Source organism: Taudactylus pleione, unplaced genomic scaffold (assembly GCF_031769625.1).
Source record: "Taudactylus pleione unplaced genomic scaffold, aTauple2 ptg000093l, whole genome shotgun sequence".
Taxonomy (NCBI): domain Eukaryota; kingdom Metazoa; phylum Chordata; class Amphibia; order Anura; family Myobatrachidae; genus Taudactylus; species Taudactylus pleione.
The window spans coordinates 22,045,475-22,069,218 of NW_028284495.1; positions in this window are offsets into that span (position 1 = coordinate 22,045,475).

The following is a 23,744-nucleotide window of genomic DNA, read 5'->3' on the forward strand; positions in this document are numbered from 1 at the left end:
CACTATACATTAACCACACAGTATAGGGAAATCACAGCAATATCATCTGTAATGTTGCACACAATGAGACACTGTACATCTATGATAACACAGTATAGGGGAATCACAGCAATATCATCTGTAATGTTGCACACAATGAGACACTGTACATCTATAATCACACAGTATAGGGGAATCACTGCAATATCATGTGTAATGTAGCACACAATGAGACACTGTACATCTATGATCAGTGATCACACAGTATAGGGAAATCACAGCAATCTCATGTGTAATGTTGCACACAATGAGACACTGTACATCTATGATCACACAGTATAGGGAAATCACAACAATAGCATGTGTAATGTTGCACACAATGAGACACTGTACATCTATAACCAGACAGTATAGGGAAATCACAGCAATATCACGTGTAATGTTGCACACAATGAGACACTGTACATCTATAATCACACAGTATAGGGAAATCACGGCAATATCATGTGTAATGTTGCACACAATGAGACACTGTACATCTATAACCACACAGTATAGGGAAATCACGGCAATATCATGTGTAATGTTGCACACAATGAGACACTGTACATCTATAACCACACAGTATAGGGAAACCACGGCAATATCATGTGTAATGTTGCACACAATGAGACACTGTACATCTATAATCACACAGTATAGGGAAATCACGGCAATATCATGTGTAATGTTGCACACAATGAGACACTGTACATCTATGATCACACAGTATAGGGGAATCACGGCAATATCATGTGTAATGTAGCACACAATGAGACACTGTACATCTATGATCACACAGTATAGGGGAAACACAGCAATCTCATGTGTAATGTTGCACACAATGAGACACTGTACATCTATAACCACACAGTATAGGGAAACCACGGCAATATCATGTGTAATGTTGCACACAATGAGACACTGTACATCTATAATCACACAGTATAGGGAAATCACGGCAATATCATGTGTAATGTTGCACACAATGAGACACTGTACATCTATAATCACACAGTATAGGGAAATCACAGCAATATCATGTGTAATGTTGCACACAATGAGACACTGTACATCTATAATCACACAGTATAGGGAAATCACGGCAATATCATGTATAATGTTGCACACAATGAGACACTGTACATCTATAATCACACAGTATAGGGAAATCACGGCAATATCATGTGTAATGTTGCACACAATGACACACTGTACATCTATAACCACACAGTATAGGGAAATCACGGCAATATCATGTGTAATGTTGCACACAATGAGACACTGTACATCTATAATCACACAGTATAGGGAAACCACGGCAATATCATGTATAATGTTGCACACAGAGACACTGTACATCTAAAATCACACAGTATAGGGAAACCACGGCAATATCATGTGTAATGTTGCACACAATGAGACACTGTACATCTATGATCACACAGTATAGGGAAATCACAGCAATCTCATGTGTAATGTTGCACACAATGAGACACTGTACATCTATGATCACACAGTATAGGGAAATCACAGCAATATCATGTGTAATGTTGCACACAATGAGACACTGTACATCTATAACCACACAGTATAGGGAAACCACAGCAATATCACGTGTAATGTTGCACACAATGAGACACTGTACATCTATAACCACACAGTATAGGGAAACCACGGTAATATCATGTGTAATGTTGCACACAATGAGACACTATACATCTATAACCACACAGTATAGGGAAATCACGGCAATATAATGTGTAATGTTGCACACAATGAGACACTGTACATCTAAAATCACATAGTATAGGGAAACCACGGCAATATCATGTATAATGTTGCACACAGAGACACTGTACATCTAAAATCACACAGTATAGGGAAACCACGGCAATATCATGTGTAATGTTGCACACAATGAGACACTGTACATCTATAATCACACAGTATAGGGAAATCACGGCAATATCATGTGTAATGTTGCACACAATGAGACACTGTACATCTATAATCACACAGTATAGGGAAATCACGGCAATATCATGTATAATGTTGCACACAATGAGACACTGTACATCTATGATCACACAGTATAGGGAAACCACAGTAATATCATGTATAATGTTGCACACAGAGACACTATACATATATAACCACACAGTATAGGGAAATCACAGCAATATCATGTGTAATGTTGCACACAATGAGACACTGTACATCTATAACCACACAGTATAGGGAAATCACAGCAATATCATGTGTAATGTTGCACACAATGAGACACTGTACATCTATAATCACACAGTATAGGGAAATCACGGCAATATCATGTATAATGTTGCACACAATGAGACACTGTACATCTATAATCACACAGTATAGGGAAATCACAGCAATATCATGTGTAATGTTGCACACAATGACACACTGTACATCTATAACCACACAGTATAGGGAAATCACGGCAATATCATGTGTAATGTTGCACACAATGAGACACTGTACATCTATAATCACACAGTATAGGGAAATCACAGCAATTTCATGTGTAATGTTGCACTCAATGAGACACTACATCTATAATCACACAGTATAGGGAAACCACGGCAATATCATGTATAATGTTGCACACAGAGACACTGTACATCTAAAATCACACAGTATAGGGAAACCACGGCAATATCATGTGTAATGTTGCACACAATGAGACACTGTACATCTATAATCACACAGTATAGGGAAATCACAGCAATTTCATGTGTAATGTTGCACTCAATGAGACACTACATCTATAATCACACAGTATAGGGAAACCACGGCAATATCATGTATAATGTTGCACACAGAGACACTGTACATCTAAAATCACACAGTATAGGGAAACCACGGCAATATCATGTGTAATGTTGCACACAATGAGACACTGTACATCTATAATCACACAGTATAGGGAAATCACGGCAATATCATGTGTAATGTTGCACACAATGAGACACTGTACATCTATAATCACACAGTATAGGGAAATCACGGCAATATCATGTATAATGTTGCACACAATGAGACACTGTACATCTATGATCACACAGTATAGGGAAACCACAGTAATATCATGTATAATGTAGCACACAATGAGACACTGTACATCTATGATCACACAGTATAGGGAAATCACAGCAATCTCATGTGTAATGTTGCACACAATGAGACACTGTACATCTATGATCACACAGTATAGGGAAATCACAGCAATATCATGTGTAATGTTGCACACAATGAGACACTGTACATCTATAACCACACAGTATAGGGAAACCACAGCAATATCACGTGTAATGTTGCACACAATGAGACACTGTACATCTATAACCACACAGTATAGGGAAACCACGGTAATATCACGTGTAATGTTGCACACAATGAGACACTATACATCTATAACCACACAGTATAGGGAAATCACGGCAATATAATGTGTAATGTTGCACACAATGAGACACTGTACATCTAAAATCACATAGTATAGGGAAACCACGGCAATATCATGTATAATGTTGCACACAGAGACACTGTACATCTAAAATCACACAGTATAGGGAAACCACGGCAATATCATGTGTAATGTTGCACACAATGAGACACTGTACATCTATAATCACACAGTATAGGGAAATCACGGCAATATCATGTGTAATGTTGCACACAATGAGACACTGTACATCTATGATCACACAGTATAGGGAAACCACAGTAATATCATGTATAATGTTGCACACAGAGACACTATACATCTATAACCACACAGTATAGGGAAATCACAGCAATATCATGTGTAATGTTGCACACAATGAGACACTGTACATCTATGATAACACAGTATAGGGGAATCACAGCAATATCATCTGTAATGTTGCACACAATGAGACACTGTACATCTATAATCACACAGTATAGGGGAATCACTGCAATATCATGTGTAATGTAGCACACAATGAGACACTGTACATCTATGATCAGTGATCACACAGTATAGGGAAATCACAGCAATCTCATGTGTAATGTTGCACACAATGAGACACTGTACATCTATGATCACACAGTATAGGGAAATCACAACAATAGCATGTGTAATGTTGCACACAATGAGACACTGTACATCTATAACCAGACAGTATAGGGAAATCACAGCAATATCACGTGTAATGTTGCACACAATGAGACACTGTACATCTATAATCACACAGTATAGGGAAATCACGGCAATATCATGTGTAATGTTGCACACAATGAGACACTGTACATCTATAACCACACAGTATAGGGAAATCACGGCAATATCATGTGTAATGTTGCACACAATGAGACACTGTACATCTATAACCACACAGTATAGGGAAACCACGGCAATATCATGTGTAATGTTGCACACAATGAGACACTGTACATCTATAATCACACAGTATAGGGAAATCACGGCAATATCATGTGTAATGTTGCACACAATGAGACACTGTACATCTATGATCACACAGTATAGGGGAATCACGGCAATATCATGTGTAATGTAGCACACAATGAGACACTGTACATCTATGATCACACAGTATAGGGGAAACACAGCAATCTCATGTGTAATGTTGCACACAATGAGACACTGTACATCTATAACCACACAGTATAGGGAAACCACGGCAATATCATGTGTAATGTTGCACACAATGAGACACTGTACATCTATAATCACACAGTATAGGGAAATCACGGCAATATCAAGTGTAATGTTGCACACAATGAGACACTGTACATCTATAATCACACAGTATAGGGAAATCACAGCAATATCATGTGTAATGTTGCACACAATGAGACACTGTACATCTATAATCACACAGTATAGGGAAATCACGGCAATATCATGTATAATGTTGCACACAATGAGACACTGTACATCTATAATCACACAGTATAGGGAAATCACGGCAATATCATGTGTAATGTTGCACACAATGACACACTGTACATCTATAACCACACAGTATAGGGAAATCACGGCAATATCATGTGTAATGTTGCACACAATGAGACACTGTACATCTATAATCACACAGTATAGGGAAACCACGGCAATATCATGTATAATGTTGCACACAGAGACACTGTACATCTAAAATCACACAGTATAGGGAAACCACGGCAATATCATGTGTAATGTTGCACACAATGAGACACTGTACATCTATGATCACACAGTATAGGGAAATCACAGCAATCTCATGTGTAATGTTGCACACAATGAGACACTGTACATCTATGATCACACAGTATAGGGAAATCACAGCAATATCATGTGTAATGTTGCACACAATGAGACACTGTACATCTATAACCACACAGTATAGGGAAACCACAGCAATATCACGTGTAATGTTGCACACAATGAGACACTGTACATCTATAACCACACAGTATAGGGAAACCACGGTAATATCATGTGTAATGTTGCACACAATGAGACACTATACATCTATAACCACACAGTATAGGGAAATCACGGCAATATAATGTGTAATGTTGCACACAATGAGACACTGTACATCTAAAATCACATAGTATAGGGAAACCACGGCAATATCATGTATAATGTTGCACACAGAGACACTGTACATCTAAAATCACACAGTACAGGGAAACCACGGCAATATCATGTGTAATGTTGCACACAATGAGACACTGTACATCTATAATCACACAGTATAGGGAAATCACGGCAATATCATGTGTAATGTTGCACACAATGAGACACTGTACATCTATAATCACACAGTATAGGGAAATCACGGCAATATCATGTATAATGTTGCACACAATGAGACACTGTACATCTATGATCACACAGTATAGGGAAACCACAGTAATATCATGTATAATGTTGCACACAGAGACACTATACATATATAACCACACAGTATAGGGAAATCACAGCAATATCATGTGTAATGTTGCACACAATGAGACACTGTACATCTATAACCACACAGTATAGGGAAATCACAGCAATATCATGTGTAATGTTGCACACAATGAGACACTGTACATCTATAATCACACAGTATAGGGAAATCACGGCAATATCATGTATAATGTTGCACACAATGAGACACTGTACATCTATAATCACACAGTATAGGGAAATCACAGCAATATCATGTGTAATGTTGCACACAATGACACACTGTACATCTATAACCACACAGTATAGGGAAATCACGGCAATATCATGTGTAATGTTGCACACAATGAGACACTGTACATCTATAATCACACAGTATAGGGAAACCACGGCAATATCATGTATAATGTTGCACACAGAGACACTGTACATCTAAAATCACACAGTATAGGGAAACCACGGCAATATCATGTGTAATGTTGCACACAATGAGACACTGTACATCTATAATCACACAGTATAGGGAAATCACGGCAATATCATGTGTAATGTTGCACACAATGAGACACTGTACATCTATAATCACACAGTATAGGGAAATCACGGCAATATCATGTATAATGTTGCACACAATGAGACACTGTACATCTATGATCACACAGTATAGGGAAACCACAGTAATATCATGTATAATGTAGCACACAATGAGACACTGTACATCTATGATCACACAGTATAGGGAAATCACAGCAATCTCATGTGTAATGTTGCACACAATGAGACACTGTACATCTATGATCACACAGTATAGGGAAATCACAGCAACATCATGTGTAATGTTGCACACAATGAGACACTGTACATCTATAACCACACAGTATAGGGAAACCACAGCAATATCACGTGTAATGTTGCACACAATGAGACACTGTACATCTATAACCACACAGTATAGGGAAACCACGGTAATATCACGTGTAATGTTGCACACAATGAGACACTATACATCTATAACCACACAGTATAGGGAAATCACGGCAATATAATGTGTAATGTTGCACACAATGAGACACTGTACATCTAAAATCACATAGTATAGGGAAACCACGGCAATATCATGTATAATGTTGCACACAGAGACACTGTACATCTAAAATCACACAGTATAGGGAAACCACGGCAATATCATGTGTAATGTTGCACACAATGAGACACTGTACATCTATAATCACACAGTATAGGGAAATCACGGCAATATCATGTGTAATGTTGCACACAATGAGACACTGTACATCTATAATCACACAGTATAGGGAAATCACGGCAATATCATGTATAATGTTGCACACAATGAGACACTGTACATCTATGATCACACAGTATAGGGAAACCACAGTAATATCATGTATAATGTTGCACACAGAGACACTATACATATATAACCACACAGTATAGGGAAATCACAGCAATATCATGTGTAATGTTGCACACAATGAGACACTGTACATCTATAACCACACAGTATAGGGAAATCACAGCAATATCATGTGTAATGTTGCACACAATGAGACACTGTACATCTATGATCACACAGTATAGGGGAATCACAGCAATATCATCTGTAATGTTTCACACAATGAGAAACTGTACATCTATAATCACACAGTATAGGGGAATCACGGCAATATCATGTGTAATGTAGCACACAATGAGACACTGTACATCTATGATCACACAGTATAGGGAAATCACAGCAATATCATGTGTAATGTTGCACACAATGAGACACTGTACATCTATAACCAGACAGTATAGGGAAATCACAGCAATATCACGTGTAATGTTGCACACAATGAGACACTGTACATCTATAATCACACAGTATAGGGAAATCACGGCAATATCATGTGTAATGTTGCACACAATGAGACACTGTACATCTATAACCACACAGTATAGGGAAATCACGGCAATATCATGTGTAATGTTGCACACAATGAGACACTGTACATCTATAACCACACAGTATAGGGAAACCACAGTAATATCATGTGTAATGTTGCACACAATGAGACACTGTACATCTCTAACCACACAGTATAGGGAAACCACGGTAATATCATGTGTCATGTTGCACACAATGAGACACTATACATCTATAACCACACAGTATAGGGAAATCACGGCAATATAATGTGTAATGTTGCACACAATGAGACACTGTACATCTAAAATCACATAGTATAGGGAAACCACGGCAATATCATGTATAATGTTGCACACAGAGACACTGTACATCTAAAATCACACAGTATAGGGAAACCACGGCAATATCATGTGTAATGTTGCACACAATGAGACACTGTACATCTATAATCACACAGTATAGGGAAATCACAGCAATATCATGTGTAATGTTGCACACAATGAGACACTGTACATCTATAATCACACAGTATAGGGAAATCACAGCAATATCATGTATAATGTTGCACACAATGAGACACTGTACATCTATGATCACACAGTATAGGGAAACCACAGTAATATCATGTATAATGTTGCACACAGAGACACTATACATCTATAACCACACAGTATAGGGAAATCACAGCAATATCATGTGTAATGTTGCACACAATGAGACACTGTACATCTATGATCACACAGTATAGGGGAATCACAGCAATATCATCTGTAATGTTGCACAATGAGACACTGTACATCTATAATCACACAGTATAGGGGAATCACTGCAATATCATGTGTAATGTAGCACACAATGAGACACTGTACATCTATGATCACACAGTATAGGGAAATCACAGCAATAGCATGTGTAATGTTGCACACAATGAGACACTGTACATCTATAACCAGACAGTATAGGGAAATCACAGCAATATCACGTGTAATGTTGCACACAATGAGACACTGTACATCTATAATCACACAGTATAGGGAAATCACGGCAATATCATGTGTAATGTTGCACACAATGAGACACTGTACATCTATAATCACACAGTATAGGGAAATCACGGCAATATCATGTGTAATGTTGCACACAATGAGACACTGTACATCTATGATCACACAGTATAGGGGAATCACGGCAATATCATGTGTAATGTAGCACACAATGAGACACTGTACATCTATGATCACACAGTATAGGGGAAACACAGCAATCTCATGTGTAATGTTGCACACAATGAGACACTGTACATCTATAATCACACAGTATAGGGAAATCACAGCAATATCATGTGTAATGTTGCACACAATGAGACACTGTACATCTATAACCAGACAGTATAGGGAAATCACAGCAATATGATGTGTAATGTTGCACACAATGAGACACTGTACATCTATAATCACATAGTATAGGGAAACCACGGCAATATCATGTATAATGTTGCACACAGAGACACTGTACATCTAAAATCACACAGTATAGGGAAACCACGGCAATATCATGTGTAATGTTGCACACAATGAGACACTGTACATCTATAATCACACAGTATAGGGAAATCACAGCAATTTCATGTGTAATGTTGCACTCAATGAGACACTACATCTATAATCACACAGTATAGGGAAACCACGGCAATATCATGTATAATGTTGCACACAGAGACACTGTACATCTATGATCACACAGTATAGGGAAATCACAGCAATATCATGTGTAATGTTGCACACAATGAGACACTGTACATCTATAACCACACAGTATAGGGAAACCACAGCAATATCACGTGTAATGTTGCACACAATGAGACACTGTACATCTCTAACCACACAGTATAGGGAAACCACGGTAATATCATGTGTAATGTTGCACACAATGAGACACTATACATCTATAACCACACAGTATAGGGAAATCACGGCAATATAATGTGTAATGTTGCACACAATGAGACACTGTACATCTAAAATCACATAGTATAGGGAAACCACGGCAATATCATGTATAATGTTGCACCCAGAGACACTGTACATCTAAAATCACACAGTATAGGGAAACCACGGCAATATCATGTGTAATGTTGCACACAATGAGACACTGTACATCTATAATCACACAGTATAGGGAAATCAGAGCAATATCATGTGTAATGTTGCACACAATGAGACACTGTACATCTATAATCACACAGTATAGGGAAATCACGGCAATATCATGTATAATGTTGCACACAATGAGACACTGTACATCTATAATCACACAGTATAGGGGAATCACAGCAATATCATGTGTAATGTAGCACACAATGAGACACTGTACATCTATGATCACACAGTATAGGGAAATCACAGCAATATCATGTGTAATGTTGCACACAATGAGACACTGTACATCTATAACCAGACAGTATAGGGAAATCACAGCAATATCACGTGTAATGTTGCACACAATGAGACACTGTACATCTATAATCACACAGTATAGGGAAATCACGGCAATATCATGTGTAATGTTGCACACAATGAGACACTGTACATCTATAACCACACAGTATAGGGAAATCACGGCAATATCATGTGTAATGTTGCACACAATGAGACACTGTACATCTATAACCACACAGTATAGGGAAACCACAGTAATATCATGTGTAATGTTGCACACAATGAGACACTGTACATCTCTAACCACACAGTATAGGGAAACCACGGTAATATCATGTGTCATGTTGCACACAATGAGACACTATACATCTATAACCACACAGTATAGGGAAATCACGGCAATATAATGTGTAATGTTGCACACAATGAGACACTGTACATCTAAAATCACATAGTATAGGGAAACCACGGCAATATCATGTATAATGTTGCACACAGAGACACTGTACATCTAAAATCACACAGTATAGGGAAACCACGGCAATATCATGTGTAATGTTGCACACAATGAGACACTGTACATCTATAATCACACAGTATAGGGAAATCACAGCAATATCATGTGTAATGTTGCACACAATGAGACACTGTACATCTATAATCACACAGTATAGGGAAATCACGGCAATATCATGTATAATGTTGCACACAATGAGACACTGTACATCTATGATCACACAGTATAGGGAAACCACAGTAATATCATGTATAATGTTGCACACAGAGACACTATACATCTATAACCACACAGTATAGGGAAATCACAGCAATATCATGTGTAATGTTGCACACAATGAGACACTGTACATCTATGATCACACAGTATAGGGGAATCACAGCAATATCATCTGTAATGTTGCACACAATGAGACACTGTACATCTATAATCACACAGTATAGGGGAATCACGGCAATATCATGTGTAATGTAGCACACAATGAGACACTGTACATCTATGATCACACAGTATAGGGAAATCACAGCAATCTCATGTGTAATGTTGCACACAATGAGACACTGTACATCTATGATCACACAGTATAGGGAAATCACAGCAATAGCATGTGTAATGTTGCACACAATGAGACACTGTGCATCTATAACCAGACAGTATAGGGAAATCACAGCAATATCACGTGTAATGTTGCACACAATGAGACACTGTACATCTATAATCACACAGTATATTGAAATCACGGCAATATCATGTGTAATGTTGCACACAATGAGACACTGTACATCTATAACCACACAGTATAGGGAAATCACGGCAATATCATGTGTAATGTTGCACACAATGAGACACTGTACATCTATAACCACACAGTATAGGGAAACCACGGCAATATCATGTGTAATGTTGCACACAATGAGACACTGTACATCTATAATCACACAGTATAGGGAAATCACGGCAATATCATGTGTAATGTTGCACACAATGAGACACTGTACATCTATGATCACACAGTATAGGGGAATCACGGCAATATCATGTGTAATGTAGCACACAATGAGACACTGTACATCTATGATCACACAGTATAGGGGAAACACAGCAATCTCATGTGTAATGTTGCACACAATGAGACACTGTACATCTATAATCACACAGTATAGGGAAATCACAGCAATATCATGTGTAATGTTGCACACAATGAGACACTGTACATCTATAACCAGACAGTATAGGGAAATCACAGCAATATCATGTGTAATGTTGCACACAATGAGACACTGTACATCTATAATCACACAGTATAAGGAAATCACGGCAATATCATGTGTAATGTTGCACACAATGAGACACTGTACATCTATAACCACACAGTATAGGGAAATCACGGCAATATCATGTGTAATGTTGCACACAATGAGACACTGTACATCTATAACCACACAGTATAGGGAAACCACGGCAATATCATGTGTAATGTTGCACACAATGAGACACTGTACAGCTATAATCACACAGTATAGGGAAACCACGGTAATATCATGTGTAATGTTGCACACAATGAGACACTGTACATCTATAATCACACAGTATAGGGAAACCACGGCAATATCATGTGTAATGTTGCACACAATGAGACACTGTACATCTATAACCACACAGTATAGGGAAATCACGGCAATATCATGTGTAATGTTGCACACAATGAGACACTGTACATCTATAACCACAAAGTATAGGGAAATCACGGCAATATCATGTGTAATGTTGCACACAATGAGACACTGTACATCTAAAATCACACAGTATAGGGAAACCACGGCAATATCATGTATAATGTTGCACACAGAGACACTGTACATGTAAAATCACACAGTATAGGGAAACCACGGCAATATCATGTGTAATGTTGCACACAATGAGACACTGTACATCTATGATCACACATGAGACACTGTACATCTATAACCACACAGTATAGGGAAATCACGGCAATATCATGTGTAATGTTGCACACAATGAGACACTGTACATCTATAACCACACAGTATAGGGAAACCACAGTAATATCATGTGTAATGTTGCACACAATGAGACACTGTACATCTATAACCACACAGTATAGGGAAACCACGGTAATATCATGTGTAATGTTGCACACAATGAGACACTGTACATCTATAACCACACAGTATAGGGAAACCACGGTAATATCATGTGTAATGTTGCACACAATGAGACACTGTACATCTATAACCACACAGTATAGGGAAACCACGGTAATATCATGTGTAATGTTGCACACAATGAGACACTGTACATCTATAACCACACAGTATAGGGAAATCACGGCAATATCATGTGTAATGTTGCACACAATGAGACACTGTACATCTATAATCACACAGTATAGGGAAATCACGGCAATATCATGTGTAATGTTGCACTCAATGAGACACTGTACATCTATAATCACACAGTATAGGGGAATCACGGCAATATCATGTGTAATGTAGCACACAATGAGACACTGTACATCTATAATCACACAGTATAGGGAAATCACGGCAATATCATGTGTAATGTTGCACACAATGAGACACTGTACATCTATAACCAGACAGTATAGGGAAATCACGGCAATATCATGTGTAATGTTGCACACAATGAGACACTGTACATCTATAATCACACAGTATAGGGAAATCACGGCAATATCATGTGTAATGTTGCACACAATGAGACACTGTACATCTATAACCACACAGTATAGGGAAATCACGGCAATATCATGTGTAATGTTGCACACAATGAGACACTGTACATCTATAATCACACAGTATAGGGAAATCACGGCAATATCATGTGTAATGTTGCACACAATGAGACACTGTACATCTATATCCACACAGTACAGGGAAACCACGGCAATATCATGTGTAATGTTGCACACAATGAGACACTGTACATCTATAATCACACAGTATAGGGAAACCACAGTAATATCATGTGTAATGTTGCACACAATGAGACACTGTACATCTATAACCACACAGTATAGGGAAATCACGGCAATATCATGTGTAATGTTGCACACAATGAGACACTGTACATCTATAACCACACAGTATAGGGAAATCATGGCAATATCATGTGTAATGTTGCACACAATGAGACACTGTACATCTAAAATCACACAGTATAGGGAAACCATGGCAATATCATGTGTAATGTTGCACACAGAGACACTGTACATCTAAAATCACACAGTATAGGGAAACCACGGCAATATCATGTGTAATGTTGCACACAATGAGACACTGTACATCTATAATCACACAGTATAGGGAAATCACATCAATTTCATGTGTAATGTTGCACTCAATGAGACACTGTACATCTATAATCACACAGTATAGGGAAATCACAGCAATATCATGTGTAATGTTGCACACAATGAGACACTGTACATCTATAACCACACAGTATAGGGAAACCACGGTAATATCATGTGTAATGTTGCACACAATGAGACACTGTACATCTATAACCACACAGTATAGGGAAATCACGGCAATATCATGTGTAATGCTGCACACAATGAGACACTGTACATCTATAACCACACAGTATAGGGAAATCACGGCAATATCATGTGTAATGTTGCACACAATGAGACACTGTACATCTAAAATCACATAGTATAGGGAAACCACTGCAATATCATGTATAATGTTGCACACAGAGACACTGTACATCTAAAATCACATAGTATAGGGAAACCACGGCAATATCATGTGTAATGTTGCACATAGAGACACTGTACATCTAAAATCACACAGTATAGGGAAACCACGGCAATATCATGTGTAATGTTGCACACAATGAGACACTGTACATCTAAAATCACAGTACAGGGAAACCACAGCAATTTCATGTGTAATGTTGCACACAATGAGACACTGTACATCTATAATCACACAGTATAGGGAAACCACAGCAATTTCATGTGTAATGTTGCACTAAATGAGACACTGTACATCTATAATCACACAGTATAGGGAAATCACAGCAATATCATGTGTAATGTTGCACACAATGAGACACTGTACATCTATAATCACACAGTATAGGGAAATCACGGCAATATCATGTGTAATGTTGCACACAATGAGACACTGTACATCTATAATCACACAGTATAGGGAAATCACGGCAATATCATGTGTAATGTTGCACTCAATGAGACACTGTACATCTATAATCACACAGTATAGGGGAATCACGGCAATATCATGTGTAATGTAGCACACAATGAGACACTGTACATCTATAATCACACAGTATAGGGAAATCACGGCAATATCATGTGTAATGTTGCACACAATGAGACACTGTACATCTATAACCAGACAGTATAGGGAAATCACGGCAATATCATGTGTAATGTTGCACACAATGAGACACTGTACATCTATAATCACACAGTATAGGGAAATCACGGCAATATCATGTGTAATGTTGCACACAATGAGACACTGTACATCTATAACCACACAGTATAGGGAAATCACGGCAATATCATGTGTAATGTTGCACACAATGAGACACTGTACATCTATAATCACACAGTATAGGGAAATCACGGCAATATCATGTGTAATGTTGCACACAATGAGACACTGTACATCTATATCCACACAGTACAGGGAAACCACGGCAATATCATGTGTAATGTTGCACACAATGAGACACTGTACATCCATAATCACACAGTATAGGGAAACCACGGTAATATCATGTGTAATGTTGCACACAATGAGACACTGTACATCTATAACCACACAGTATAGGGAAATCACGGCAATATCATGTGTAATGTTGCACACAATGAGACACTGTACATCTATAACCACACAGTATAGGGAAATCACGGCAATATCATGTGTAATGTTGCACACAATGAGACACTGTACATCTAAAATCACACAGTATAGGGAAACCACGGCAATATCATGTGTAATGTTGCACACAGAGACACTGTACATCTAAAATCACACAGTATAGGGAAACCACGGCAATATCATGTGTAATGTTGCACACAATGAGACACTGTACATCTATAATCACACAGTATAGGGAAATCACATCAATTTCATGTGTAATGTTGCACTCAATGAGACACTGTACATCTATAATCACACAGTATAGGGAAATCACAGCAATATCATGTGTAATGTTGCACACAATGAGACACTGTACATCTATAATCACTAGGGGTGAGCGGGTTCGGATTTCTGAAATCCGAACCCCCCCGAGCCTCCCCGATCCGAGGCCGATCCGAGTCAGGCTCGACTTTTCCCGCCTGACTCGGATCTGAAATCGAGGCAAAACGTCATCATCCCGCCTTCCGGGTCTCGCGGGTTTTGGATCCTATATAAGGTACCCGCGTCGGCGCCATTTTCTCACTCAGCTGTGGACAGTGAAGAGGGAGGGTGGGAGTTAGGGCTGGCTGGGCTGTGTAGTGTAGTGTTGTAGTGTAGTGCAGTGTAGTGTTGTGCTGTGCTGTGCTGCGCTGTGCTGCTGTTGTCCATAGGGGCTGTGTCCACTACTTCAAAGTCCATAGGGGCTGGGTGGACTGTGTTGTGCAGTCAGTTGTCCATAGGGGCTGTGTCCACTCCAAAGTCCTGTGCAGTGTCCCAGTCCTAAAGGGGTGCTGTAGTGTTGTCCAGGGGGTGCTCTGTCCGTCAAGGGTGCTCCCCCCAAGTGCTAAAAAAAAAAATATTTTTCTGTGTTTGTGAATTGTGTGCACTGTGGCTGCACGTGCATCAACAAAGGAGCAGCGCCAAGCGTGCGCCTGTGTCCCATAAGTAAAAGGCCGGCTGGCTTGTCCGTTAAAGGGTGCTGTAACCCCCAAAGGGCACTCCAAACAAAATAAAAAAAATATTTTTTTGTGTTTGTGAATTGTGTGCGCAGTAGCCGCACATGCATCAACAAAGTAGTGCGAAGCGGCGCCTGTGTCCCATAAATAAAGGGCCGGCTGGATTGACCGCTAAAGGGTTCTGTAACCCCCAAAGGGCACTCCAAACAAAATAAAACAATATATTTTTTTGTGTTTGTGAATTGTGTGCGCAGTAGCCGCACATGCATCAACAAAGTAGTGCCAAGCGTGCGCCTGTGTCCCATAAGTAAAAGGCCGGCTGGCTAGTCCGTTAAAGGGTGCTGTAACCCCCAAAGGGCACTCCAAACAAAATAAAAAACATATTTTTTTGTGTTTGTGAATTGTGTGCGCAGTAGCCGCACGTGCATCAACAAAGTAGTGCCAAGCGTGCGCCTGTGTCCCATAAATAAAGGGCCGGCTGGATTGACCGCTAAAGGGTGCTGTAACCCCCAAAGGGCACTCCAAACAAAATAAAAAATTTTTTTCTGTGTTTGTGAATTGTGTGCACTGTGGCTGCACGTGCATCAACGAAGGAGCAGCGCCAAGCGTGCGCCTGTGTCCCATAAGTAAAAGGCCGGCTGGCTTGTCCGTTAAAGGGTGCTGTAACCCCCAAAGGGCACGCCAAACAAAATAAAAAAATATTTTCTGTGTTTGTGAATTGTGTGCGCAGTAGCCGCACATGCATCAACAAAGTAGTACCAAGCATGCGCCTGTGTCATAAGTAAAGGGCCGGCTGGCTTGTCCGTTAAAGGGTGCTGTAACCCCCAAAGTACACTCCAAACAAAATAAAAAAATATTTTCTGTGTTTGTGATTTGTGTGCGCAGTAGCCGCACGTGCATCAACAAAGTAGTGCCAAGCGTGCGCCTGTGTCATAAGTAAAGGGCCGGCTGGTTTGACCGTTAAAGGGTGCTGTAACCCCCAAAGTACACTCTAAACAAAATTAAAAAAAAATTTCTGTGTTTGTGAATCGTGTGCACTGTGGCTGCACGTGCATCAACAAAGGAGCAGCGCCAAGCGTGCGCCTGTGTCCCATAAGTAAAGGGCCGGCTGGCTCATTTCTTAAAGGGTGGTGTAACCCACAAAGTGCACTAGTCTCCAACAATAATAAAAAGTTATTTTCTGTGTTTGTGTGCGCCTTAGCCGCACGTATATATCAATATAACATACCGTATATACTCGAGTATAAGTCGACCCGAATATAAGCCGAGGTACCTACTTTTACCCCAAAAAACTGGGAAAACTTACTGACTCGAGTATAAGCCTAGTGTGGGAAATGGCAGCAGCTGGTAGTGCCCCCAGTAGTAATTCCCCCTGGTTGTGCCCCCAGTAGTAATCCCTCCTGGTAGTGCCCCCAGTGGTAATCCCCCCTTTCAGTGCCTCCAGTAGTAATCCCCCCCTGGTAGTACCCCCAGTAGTAATCCCCCCTTTTAGTTCCCCCAGTAGTAATCCCCCACTGGTAGTACCCCCAGTAGTAATCCCCCCTTTTAGTGCCCCCTGTAGTAATCCTCCCCTGGTAGTTCCCCCAGTGGTAATCCCCCCTTTTAGTGCCCCCTGTAGTAATCCCCCCTTTTAGTGCCCCCTGTAGTAATCCCCCCCTGGTAGTGCCCCCTGTAGTAATCCCCCCCTTGTAGTTCCCCCAGTGGTAATCCCCCCTTTTAGTGCCCCCTGTAGTAATCGCCCCCTGACAATGCCCCTTGGTAGTGCCCCCTGTAGTAATCGCCCCCTGGTAGTGCCCCCTGATAATGTCCCCTGGTAGTGCCCCCTGTTGTCATCGCCCCCTGGTAGTGCCCTCTATAGTCCCCCCCCCCAGTAGAGAGAGACGTGAAAAGATTAAAAAAAAAATCACTTACCTGAACTCCCGCTCCTGGTCCCGCCGCTGTCCGCTCCTCCGGCCGCTTTGCATGGGAGAGACGTCGTCATGACGACGTGTCTCCCATCACCCACTGCGGGAGCCGGAAGATGGCTCCCGCAGTAGGAGCAGCAGCAGCCGCTGAGAGTCTGACAGACTACACTACACTTGACTCGAGTATAAGCCGAGGGGGTACTTTTTCAGCACATTTTTTGTGCTGAAAAATTCGGATTATACTCGAGTATATACGGTAAATGGACCAAACTTTCTCCGATAAAAATAAAATAGGGAAAGATCAAGAACCACTTCCTCCTAGTGCTGAAGCTGCTGCCACTAGTCATGACATAGATGATAACATGCCATGAACGTCGTCTGCCAAGGCCGATGCCCAATGTCATAGTAGAGGGCACATACAATCCCAAATGACAAAGTTCAGGAAAATGACCTTGAAAAAAACATTTAAATCATCTGAAGAGAAACGTAAACTTGCCAATATACCATTTACGACACGGAGTGGCAAGGAACGGCTAAGGTCTTTCCCTATGTTCATGACTAGTGGTTCAGCTTCACATGACGATGGAAGCCCTCCTCCCGCTAAAAAAAATCAAACGAGTTAAGCTGGCAAAAGCACAGCGAAGAACTGTGCGTTCGAAAAAGATATCACAAATCCCCAAGGAGAGTCCAAGTGTGGTGTCGGTTGTGATGCCTGACCTTCCCAGCACTGGACGGGAAGAGGTGGCTCTTTCCACCATTTGCACGCCCCCTGCAAGTGCTGAAAGGAGCACCCACAGTCCAATTGCTGATATGCAAATTGAAGATGTCACTGTTGAAGTACAACAGGATGAGGATACTGGTGTAGCTGGCACTGAGGAGGAAGTTGGCGAGGAGGATTCTGATGGTGATGTGGTTTGTTTAAATCAGGCTCCGGGGGAGACAGTTGTTGTCCGTGGGATGAAAAAGCCCATCACGGTCATGCCTGGGCAGAAGACCAAACATTCCACCTCTTTGGTCTGGCAATATTTCTATCCAAATCCGGACAACAACTGTCTTGCCATATGTACCATATGTAAAGGTGAAATAAGTAGGGGTAGAGACGTTAACCACCTAGGAACATCCTCCCTTATACGGCACCTGCAGCGTGTTCATAAAACGTTACTGTCAAGTTCAGAAACTTTGGCTAAGACCGTAAGCAGTCCAGGGACACCTAAATCCCTTTTTCCTGTTTTATCCAAGGAATCGGTGGATGAGGAGGATGAGGACGACATCTTGCCTCCGTAGAGCCAGTTTGTGCAGGGGCACATTAATTGCCAGCTTGTTTTGTGGGGGCCCAAACGAACCAATCATTTCAGCCACAGTCATGTGGCAGACCCTGGCGCTGAAATGATTGGTTTGTTAAAGTGTGCATGTCCTGTTTATACAACATAAGGGTGGGTGGGAGGGCCCAAGGACAATTCCATCTTGCACCTCTTTTTTTTCTTTGCAGTATGTACTGTTTGGGGCCTAGTTTTTCAAACTGCCATCCTGTCTGCCACTGCAGTGTCACTCCTAGATGGGCCACGTGTTTGTGCCGCCCACTCGTGTCGCTTAGCATAGTCATCCAGCTACCTCGGTGCAACCTTTTGGACATAAAAACACTATTATGAGGTGTGAGGTGTTCAGAATAGACTGGAAATGAGTGGAAATGAAGGTTATTGAGGTTAATAATTGCATAGGAGCAGAAAAACCCACAAATTCTGTGATTTAAGCTGTTTTTATGCTTTTTTTAAAAAAAATACAGATCCAAAACACAAAACCCAGAACCCAAAACACGGAAGGGTGGTTTTGGCAAAACCAATCCAGATCCAAAACACGAAGAAAGATCCAGATCCAAAACCAAAACACAAAACACGAAAAGTGGCCGGTGCACACCCCTACTAATAACACAAATTCTGGTTAGAGTATTGCATATACCCCCTTTAGTAGCAGTGTATGAATAATTCCACACATCTCATTGGGTAACAGTATATAGTCAAGGATTAAATAGTTGCACATCTCCCATATAAAGGTTTGTATTGTTTGTACAGAATATGGTGGATTCAAATGTTCTACTCCACGTGATATCGGTTTTGTTGTCCTGACAATACAATTCTATTTATAACATTGTATTTATCCCCCAATTATATTGCACATAACCTATATGGCATCAGTATAAGGTCAGTGAATTGCACCAGATGTTAATCCTCAATATTGCACAATGTTTGAAACATCACTATATTGCACTTGTTCCTTAATGTAGTGGTATGGAGTCTGTTGATAAAAAGAAAACCCTGACCCTTAAATAATGCATAAATCCCTATTAACAATAGTTAATATCCTTAATATTGCACAGGTCCCTCTTGGAAAATGTTATTGCATTCACTTATATTGCACATATCCCATATGGTGGCAGTATAGGGCAGATAAATTGCATGGAACATATAACCTCAATATTGCACTTGTTCCTATTAGTAGCAGCAGTAGTGTAAATCTGAATAATAATACCAATAATCATTCCTTGGCAATATCTTATGGCTCAATTTGTCTTAATACCATTCATTTAAATTATTGGTAGAATATCACATTATATTTCTCTTAATAAGAACAGTATCCCAGTACTATCTATTGTTCAAAAAAAGGAGACAAAAAAAATTTGTATCTAGTTGATTAAATAAAGTCTGCAAAGACATCTCATTATATCATTAGTAACATATAAATCAACATATAATTATCTCCATGTATTAGTATGGTAGCAGGTAGGTCACAATAAATTGCAGATTTGTGGTTAGAATAAGTGAAAGTAAGACACCTCAAGTGTTCCCCACTTCTGATTTCATGTGTTATCCGATTGCTACGTATTGAACTGGTGATGAGAGAGTGGGGGAGCTTGTGTCTATAGCAAATGTAGTGCAGTATAGGTTCGTTAAGGATCTTTTAGTAGTGGGAGTTAGGTAAACCCTGGTGCCAAATTGGTAATCATACACCTGTCTAATCCTACAAAATCCCTGACTTTCTGCAAGTGTACCTAGAAAAATTGATGCCGTTTTGAAGGCAAAGGGTGGGTAGTAGCGAGCTGAGCCGCGGATCACTTTGATGATCAGATGGGCTGCAGACAGCACAGCAGGGCTCTGGAGCATGGCTCTGTGGCCTGGTCACTCTGCATGCAACAGCTTTCCCTACTTGGTGCTCAAGCCACTCCTCTGCCCTGACCTTCAACACTGCAGTCTTTAATGTAAATAAAAAATTTTTAGTGCTTGAACAAAGTGCCAGTATGGCATACCAGCACACTTCAAGCATTGCATACATACATTATGCTCCCAAGGAGGAGGAATTATGACTAATCTTCAGAGACATAGAAATTACATCACAATATCACAGCGAGGGTCTCTCTGAACTTTGTGTCATTATAAGTGGATTCCTAATACAGTTATCAGGGAAGGGGACTGTTCTCTTATCAATATTTTGGGTTAGCTACAAAGGCTGCATTCCTAAGAGGCAGTAGTGTACAGGGGAAAACATTGGCTGCTGAAACCTCTGGCTAGGCGCAGAACAGTCCTACAGTGACAAGCAGGCTTTGTCCAGTCTAGCTCATCACTACCTTTAGGCCGCAGCCAGTCCTCCGAAGAATTCAGTAGGCACTGTTGCGCATCAAACTGCCACACTCCTTTTCTCCCCCCTTACCCTGTGCCAATTGGCATTTAAAATAAAATGCCTGGCCCACAAGGCGAACTTATAAGGTTTATGGCCCACCTGGTGAGGTATATGCCCAATCTGTCTGCCTCCTGCCACAGTTACTCACATTGGTGAGACACCAGCCTAGGCAGCACAGATGTCAGCAGACCAGTTAAGGCTGCCCACCTGCAATCCCCTTTATCACCTCAAGCCACGGTTCGGTGCATGGGCTGCACAGCTGGTAGTTCCAACCCTGCCTCCAGCACAGTTCTTTAGAAAATATTATATTACTATTATCCTCACTCAATTGGCACAGCAGTTATTCCAGTGGTTAGCCGGGAGTAGTAGTTTCACAAGCACACCTAGAACACAGCTATTCTTACAAAACCATTCCCTCACCTAGGGACTCTCTTAAAGTTAAAGCTGGGTACACACGTAAAGATTTTCTGTCCAACCATCCAACTAGTTGATTGGTTGGAATGAAAATCTGGTAAGGTATGAAAGCAAATGACAACCAGCAATTTTCTCCCAAATGATGGAAAATGGACAAAAACTGTTGTTTGAATAAATTGTTTAGATCTAACATTTAACAAACTTGTCTGACGCCCATTTTCATCTGTTTTCTGGCATTTAGGAGCAAATTGCTGATCATCAGTTACCCAGGATTTCATTCCAACCAATCAACTAGTTGGATGGTTGGACAGAAAATCTTTACGTGTGTACCCAGCTTAACAAGCATTCCACTAAACCAGGGACATACTTCTGTAGCCATGCTGCCATAATGCAGGGACCCTGCTTCATGGTATGAGAGCATATTATAAGGGAACTTACACATCGATAATAATCGAGGGCAGCACTTTGCTCTGTAGCCATGCTGCTGCTGGCAGGCACTACCCTCAATGATGCTACTCCAGCCCTGCTTTTCCACACCAGCACAATATCCAGAGACTCTACAGCCACATAATTCCAAAACAATCCTCCCCGTTAGTAAATACTGTTGTAGTCTGTGTTTTAAGTGTGCATTACTCTTTAAAATTGCATTAAAGTTTCTGTGTCTAGATTTCCTTTGGTGCACATCCTAATGAAATGTGCTGCACACGCCAATGCATGTGTGTCCAATCCACATCAGGCATATGTCACATACACTCTCATGTTTGTAACCATTTCTTATAATAGTGTTTGGTAATAGGTATCAATAAAACTTCAAAAACCTCTCTGATAAAGCAGAAACAACGATTTGTCTCATACACAAATTTTTTCTTTTGCTAAAGTAGGTCCATAAAAAGCAAAATATATAGGCAAATTTTGAAGAATTATGCATTAGCATACAGTTGTGCTGAGAGGGCGGGAGCAGGTACTTCTTACCCGGGCAGGGTGAAGAGGCTCGGCACGGTCCATGGTCAGCTGCTGAGG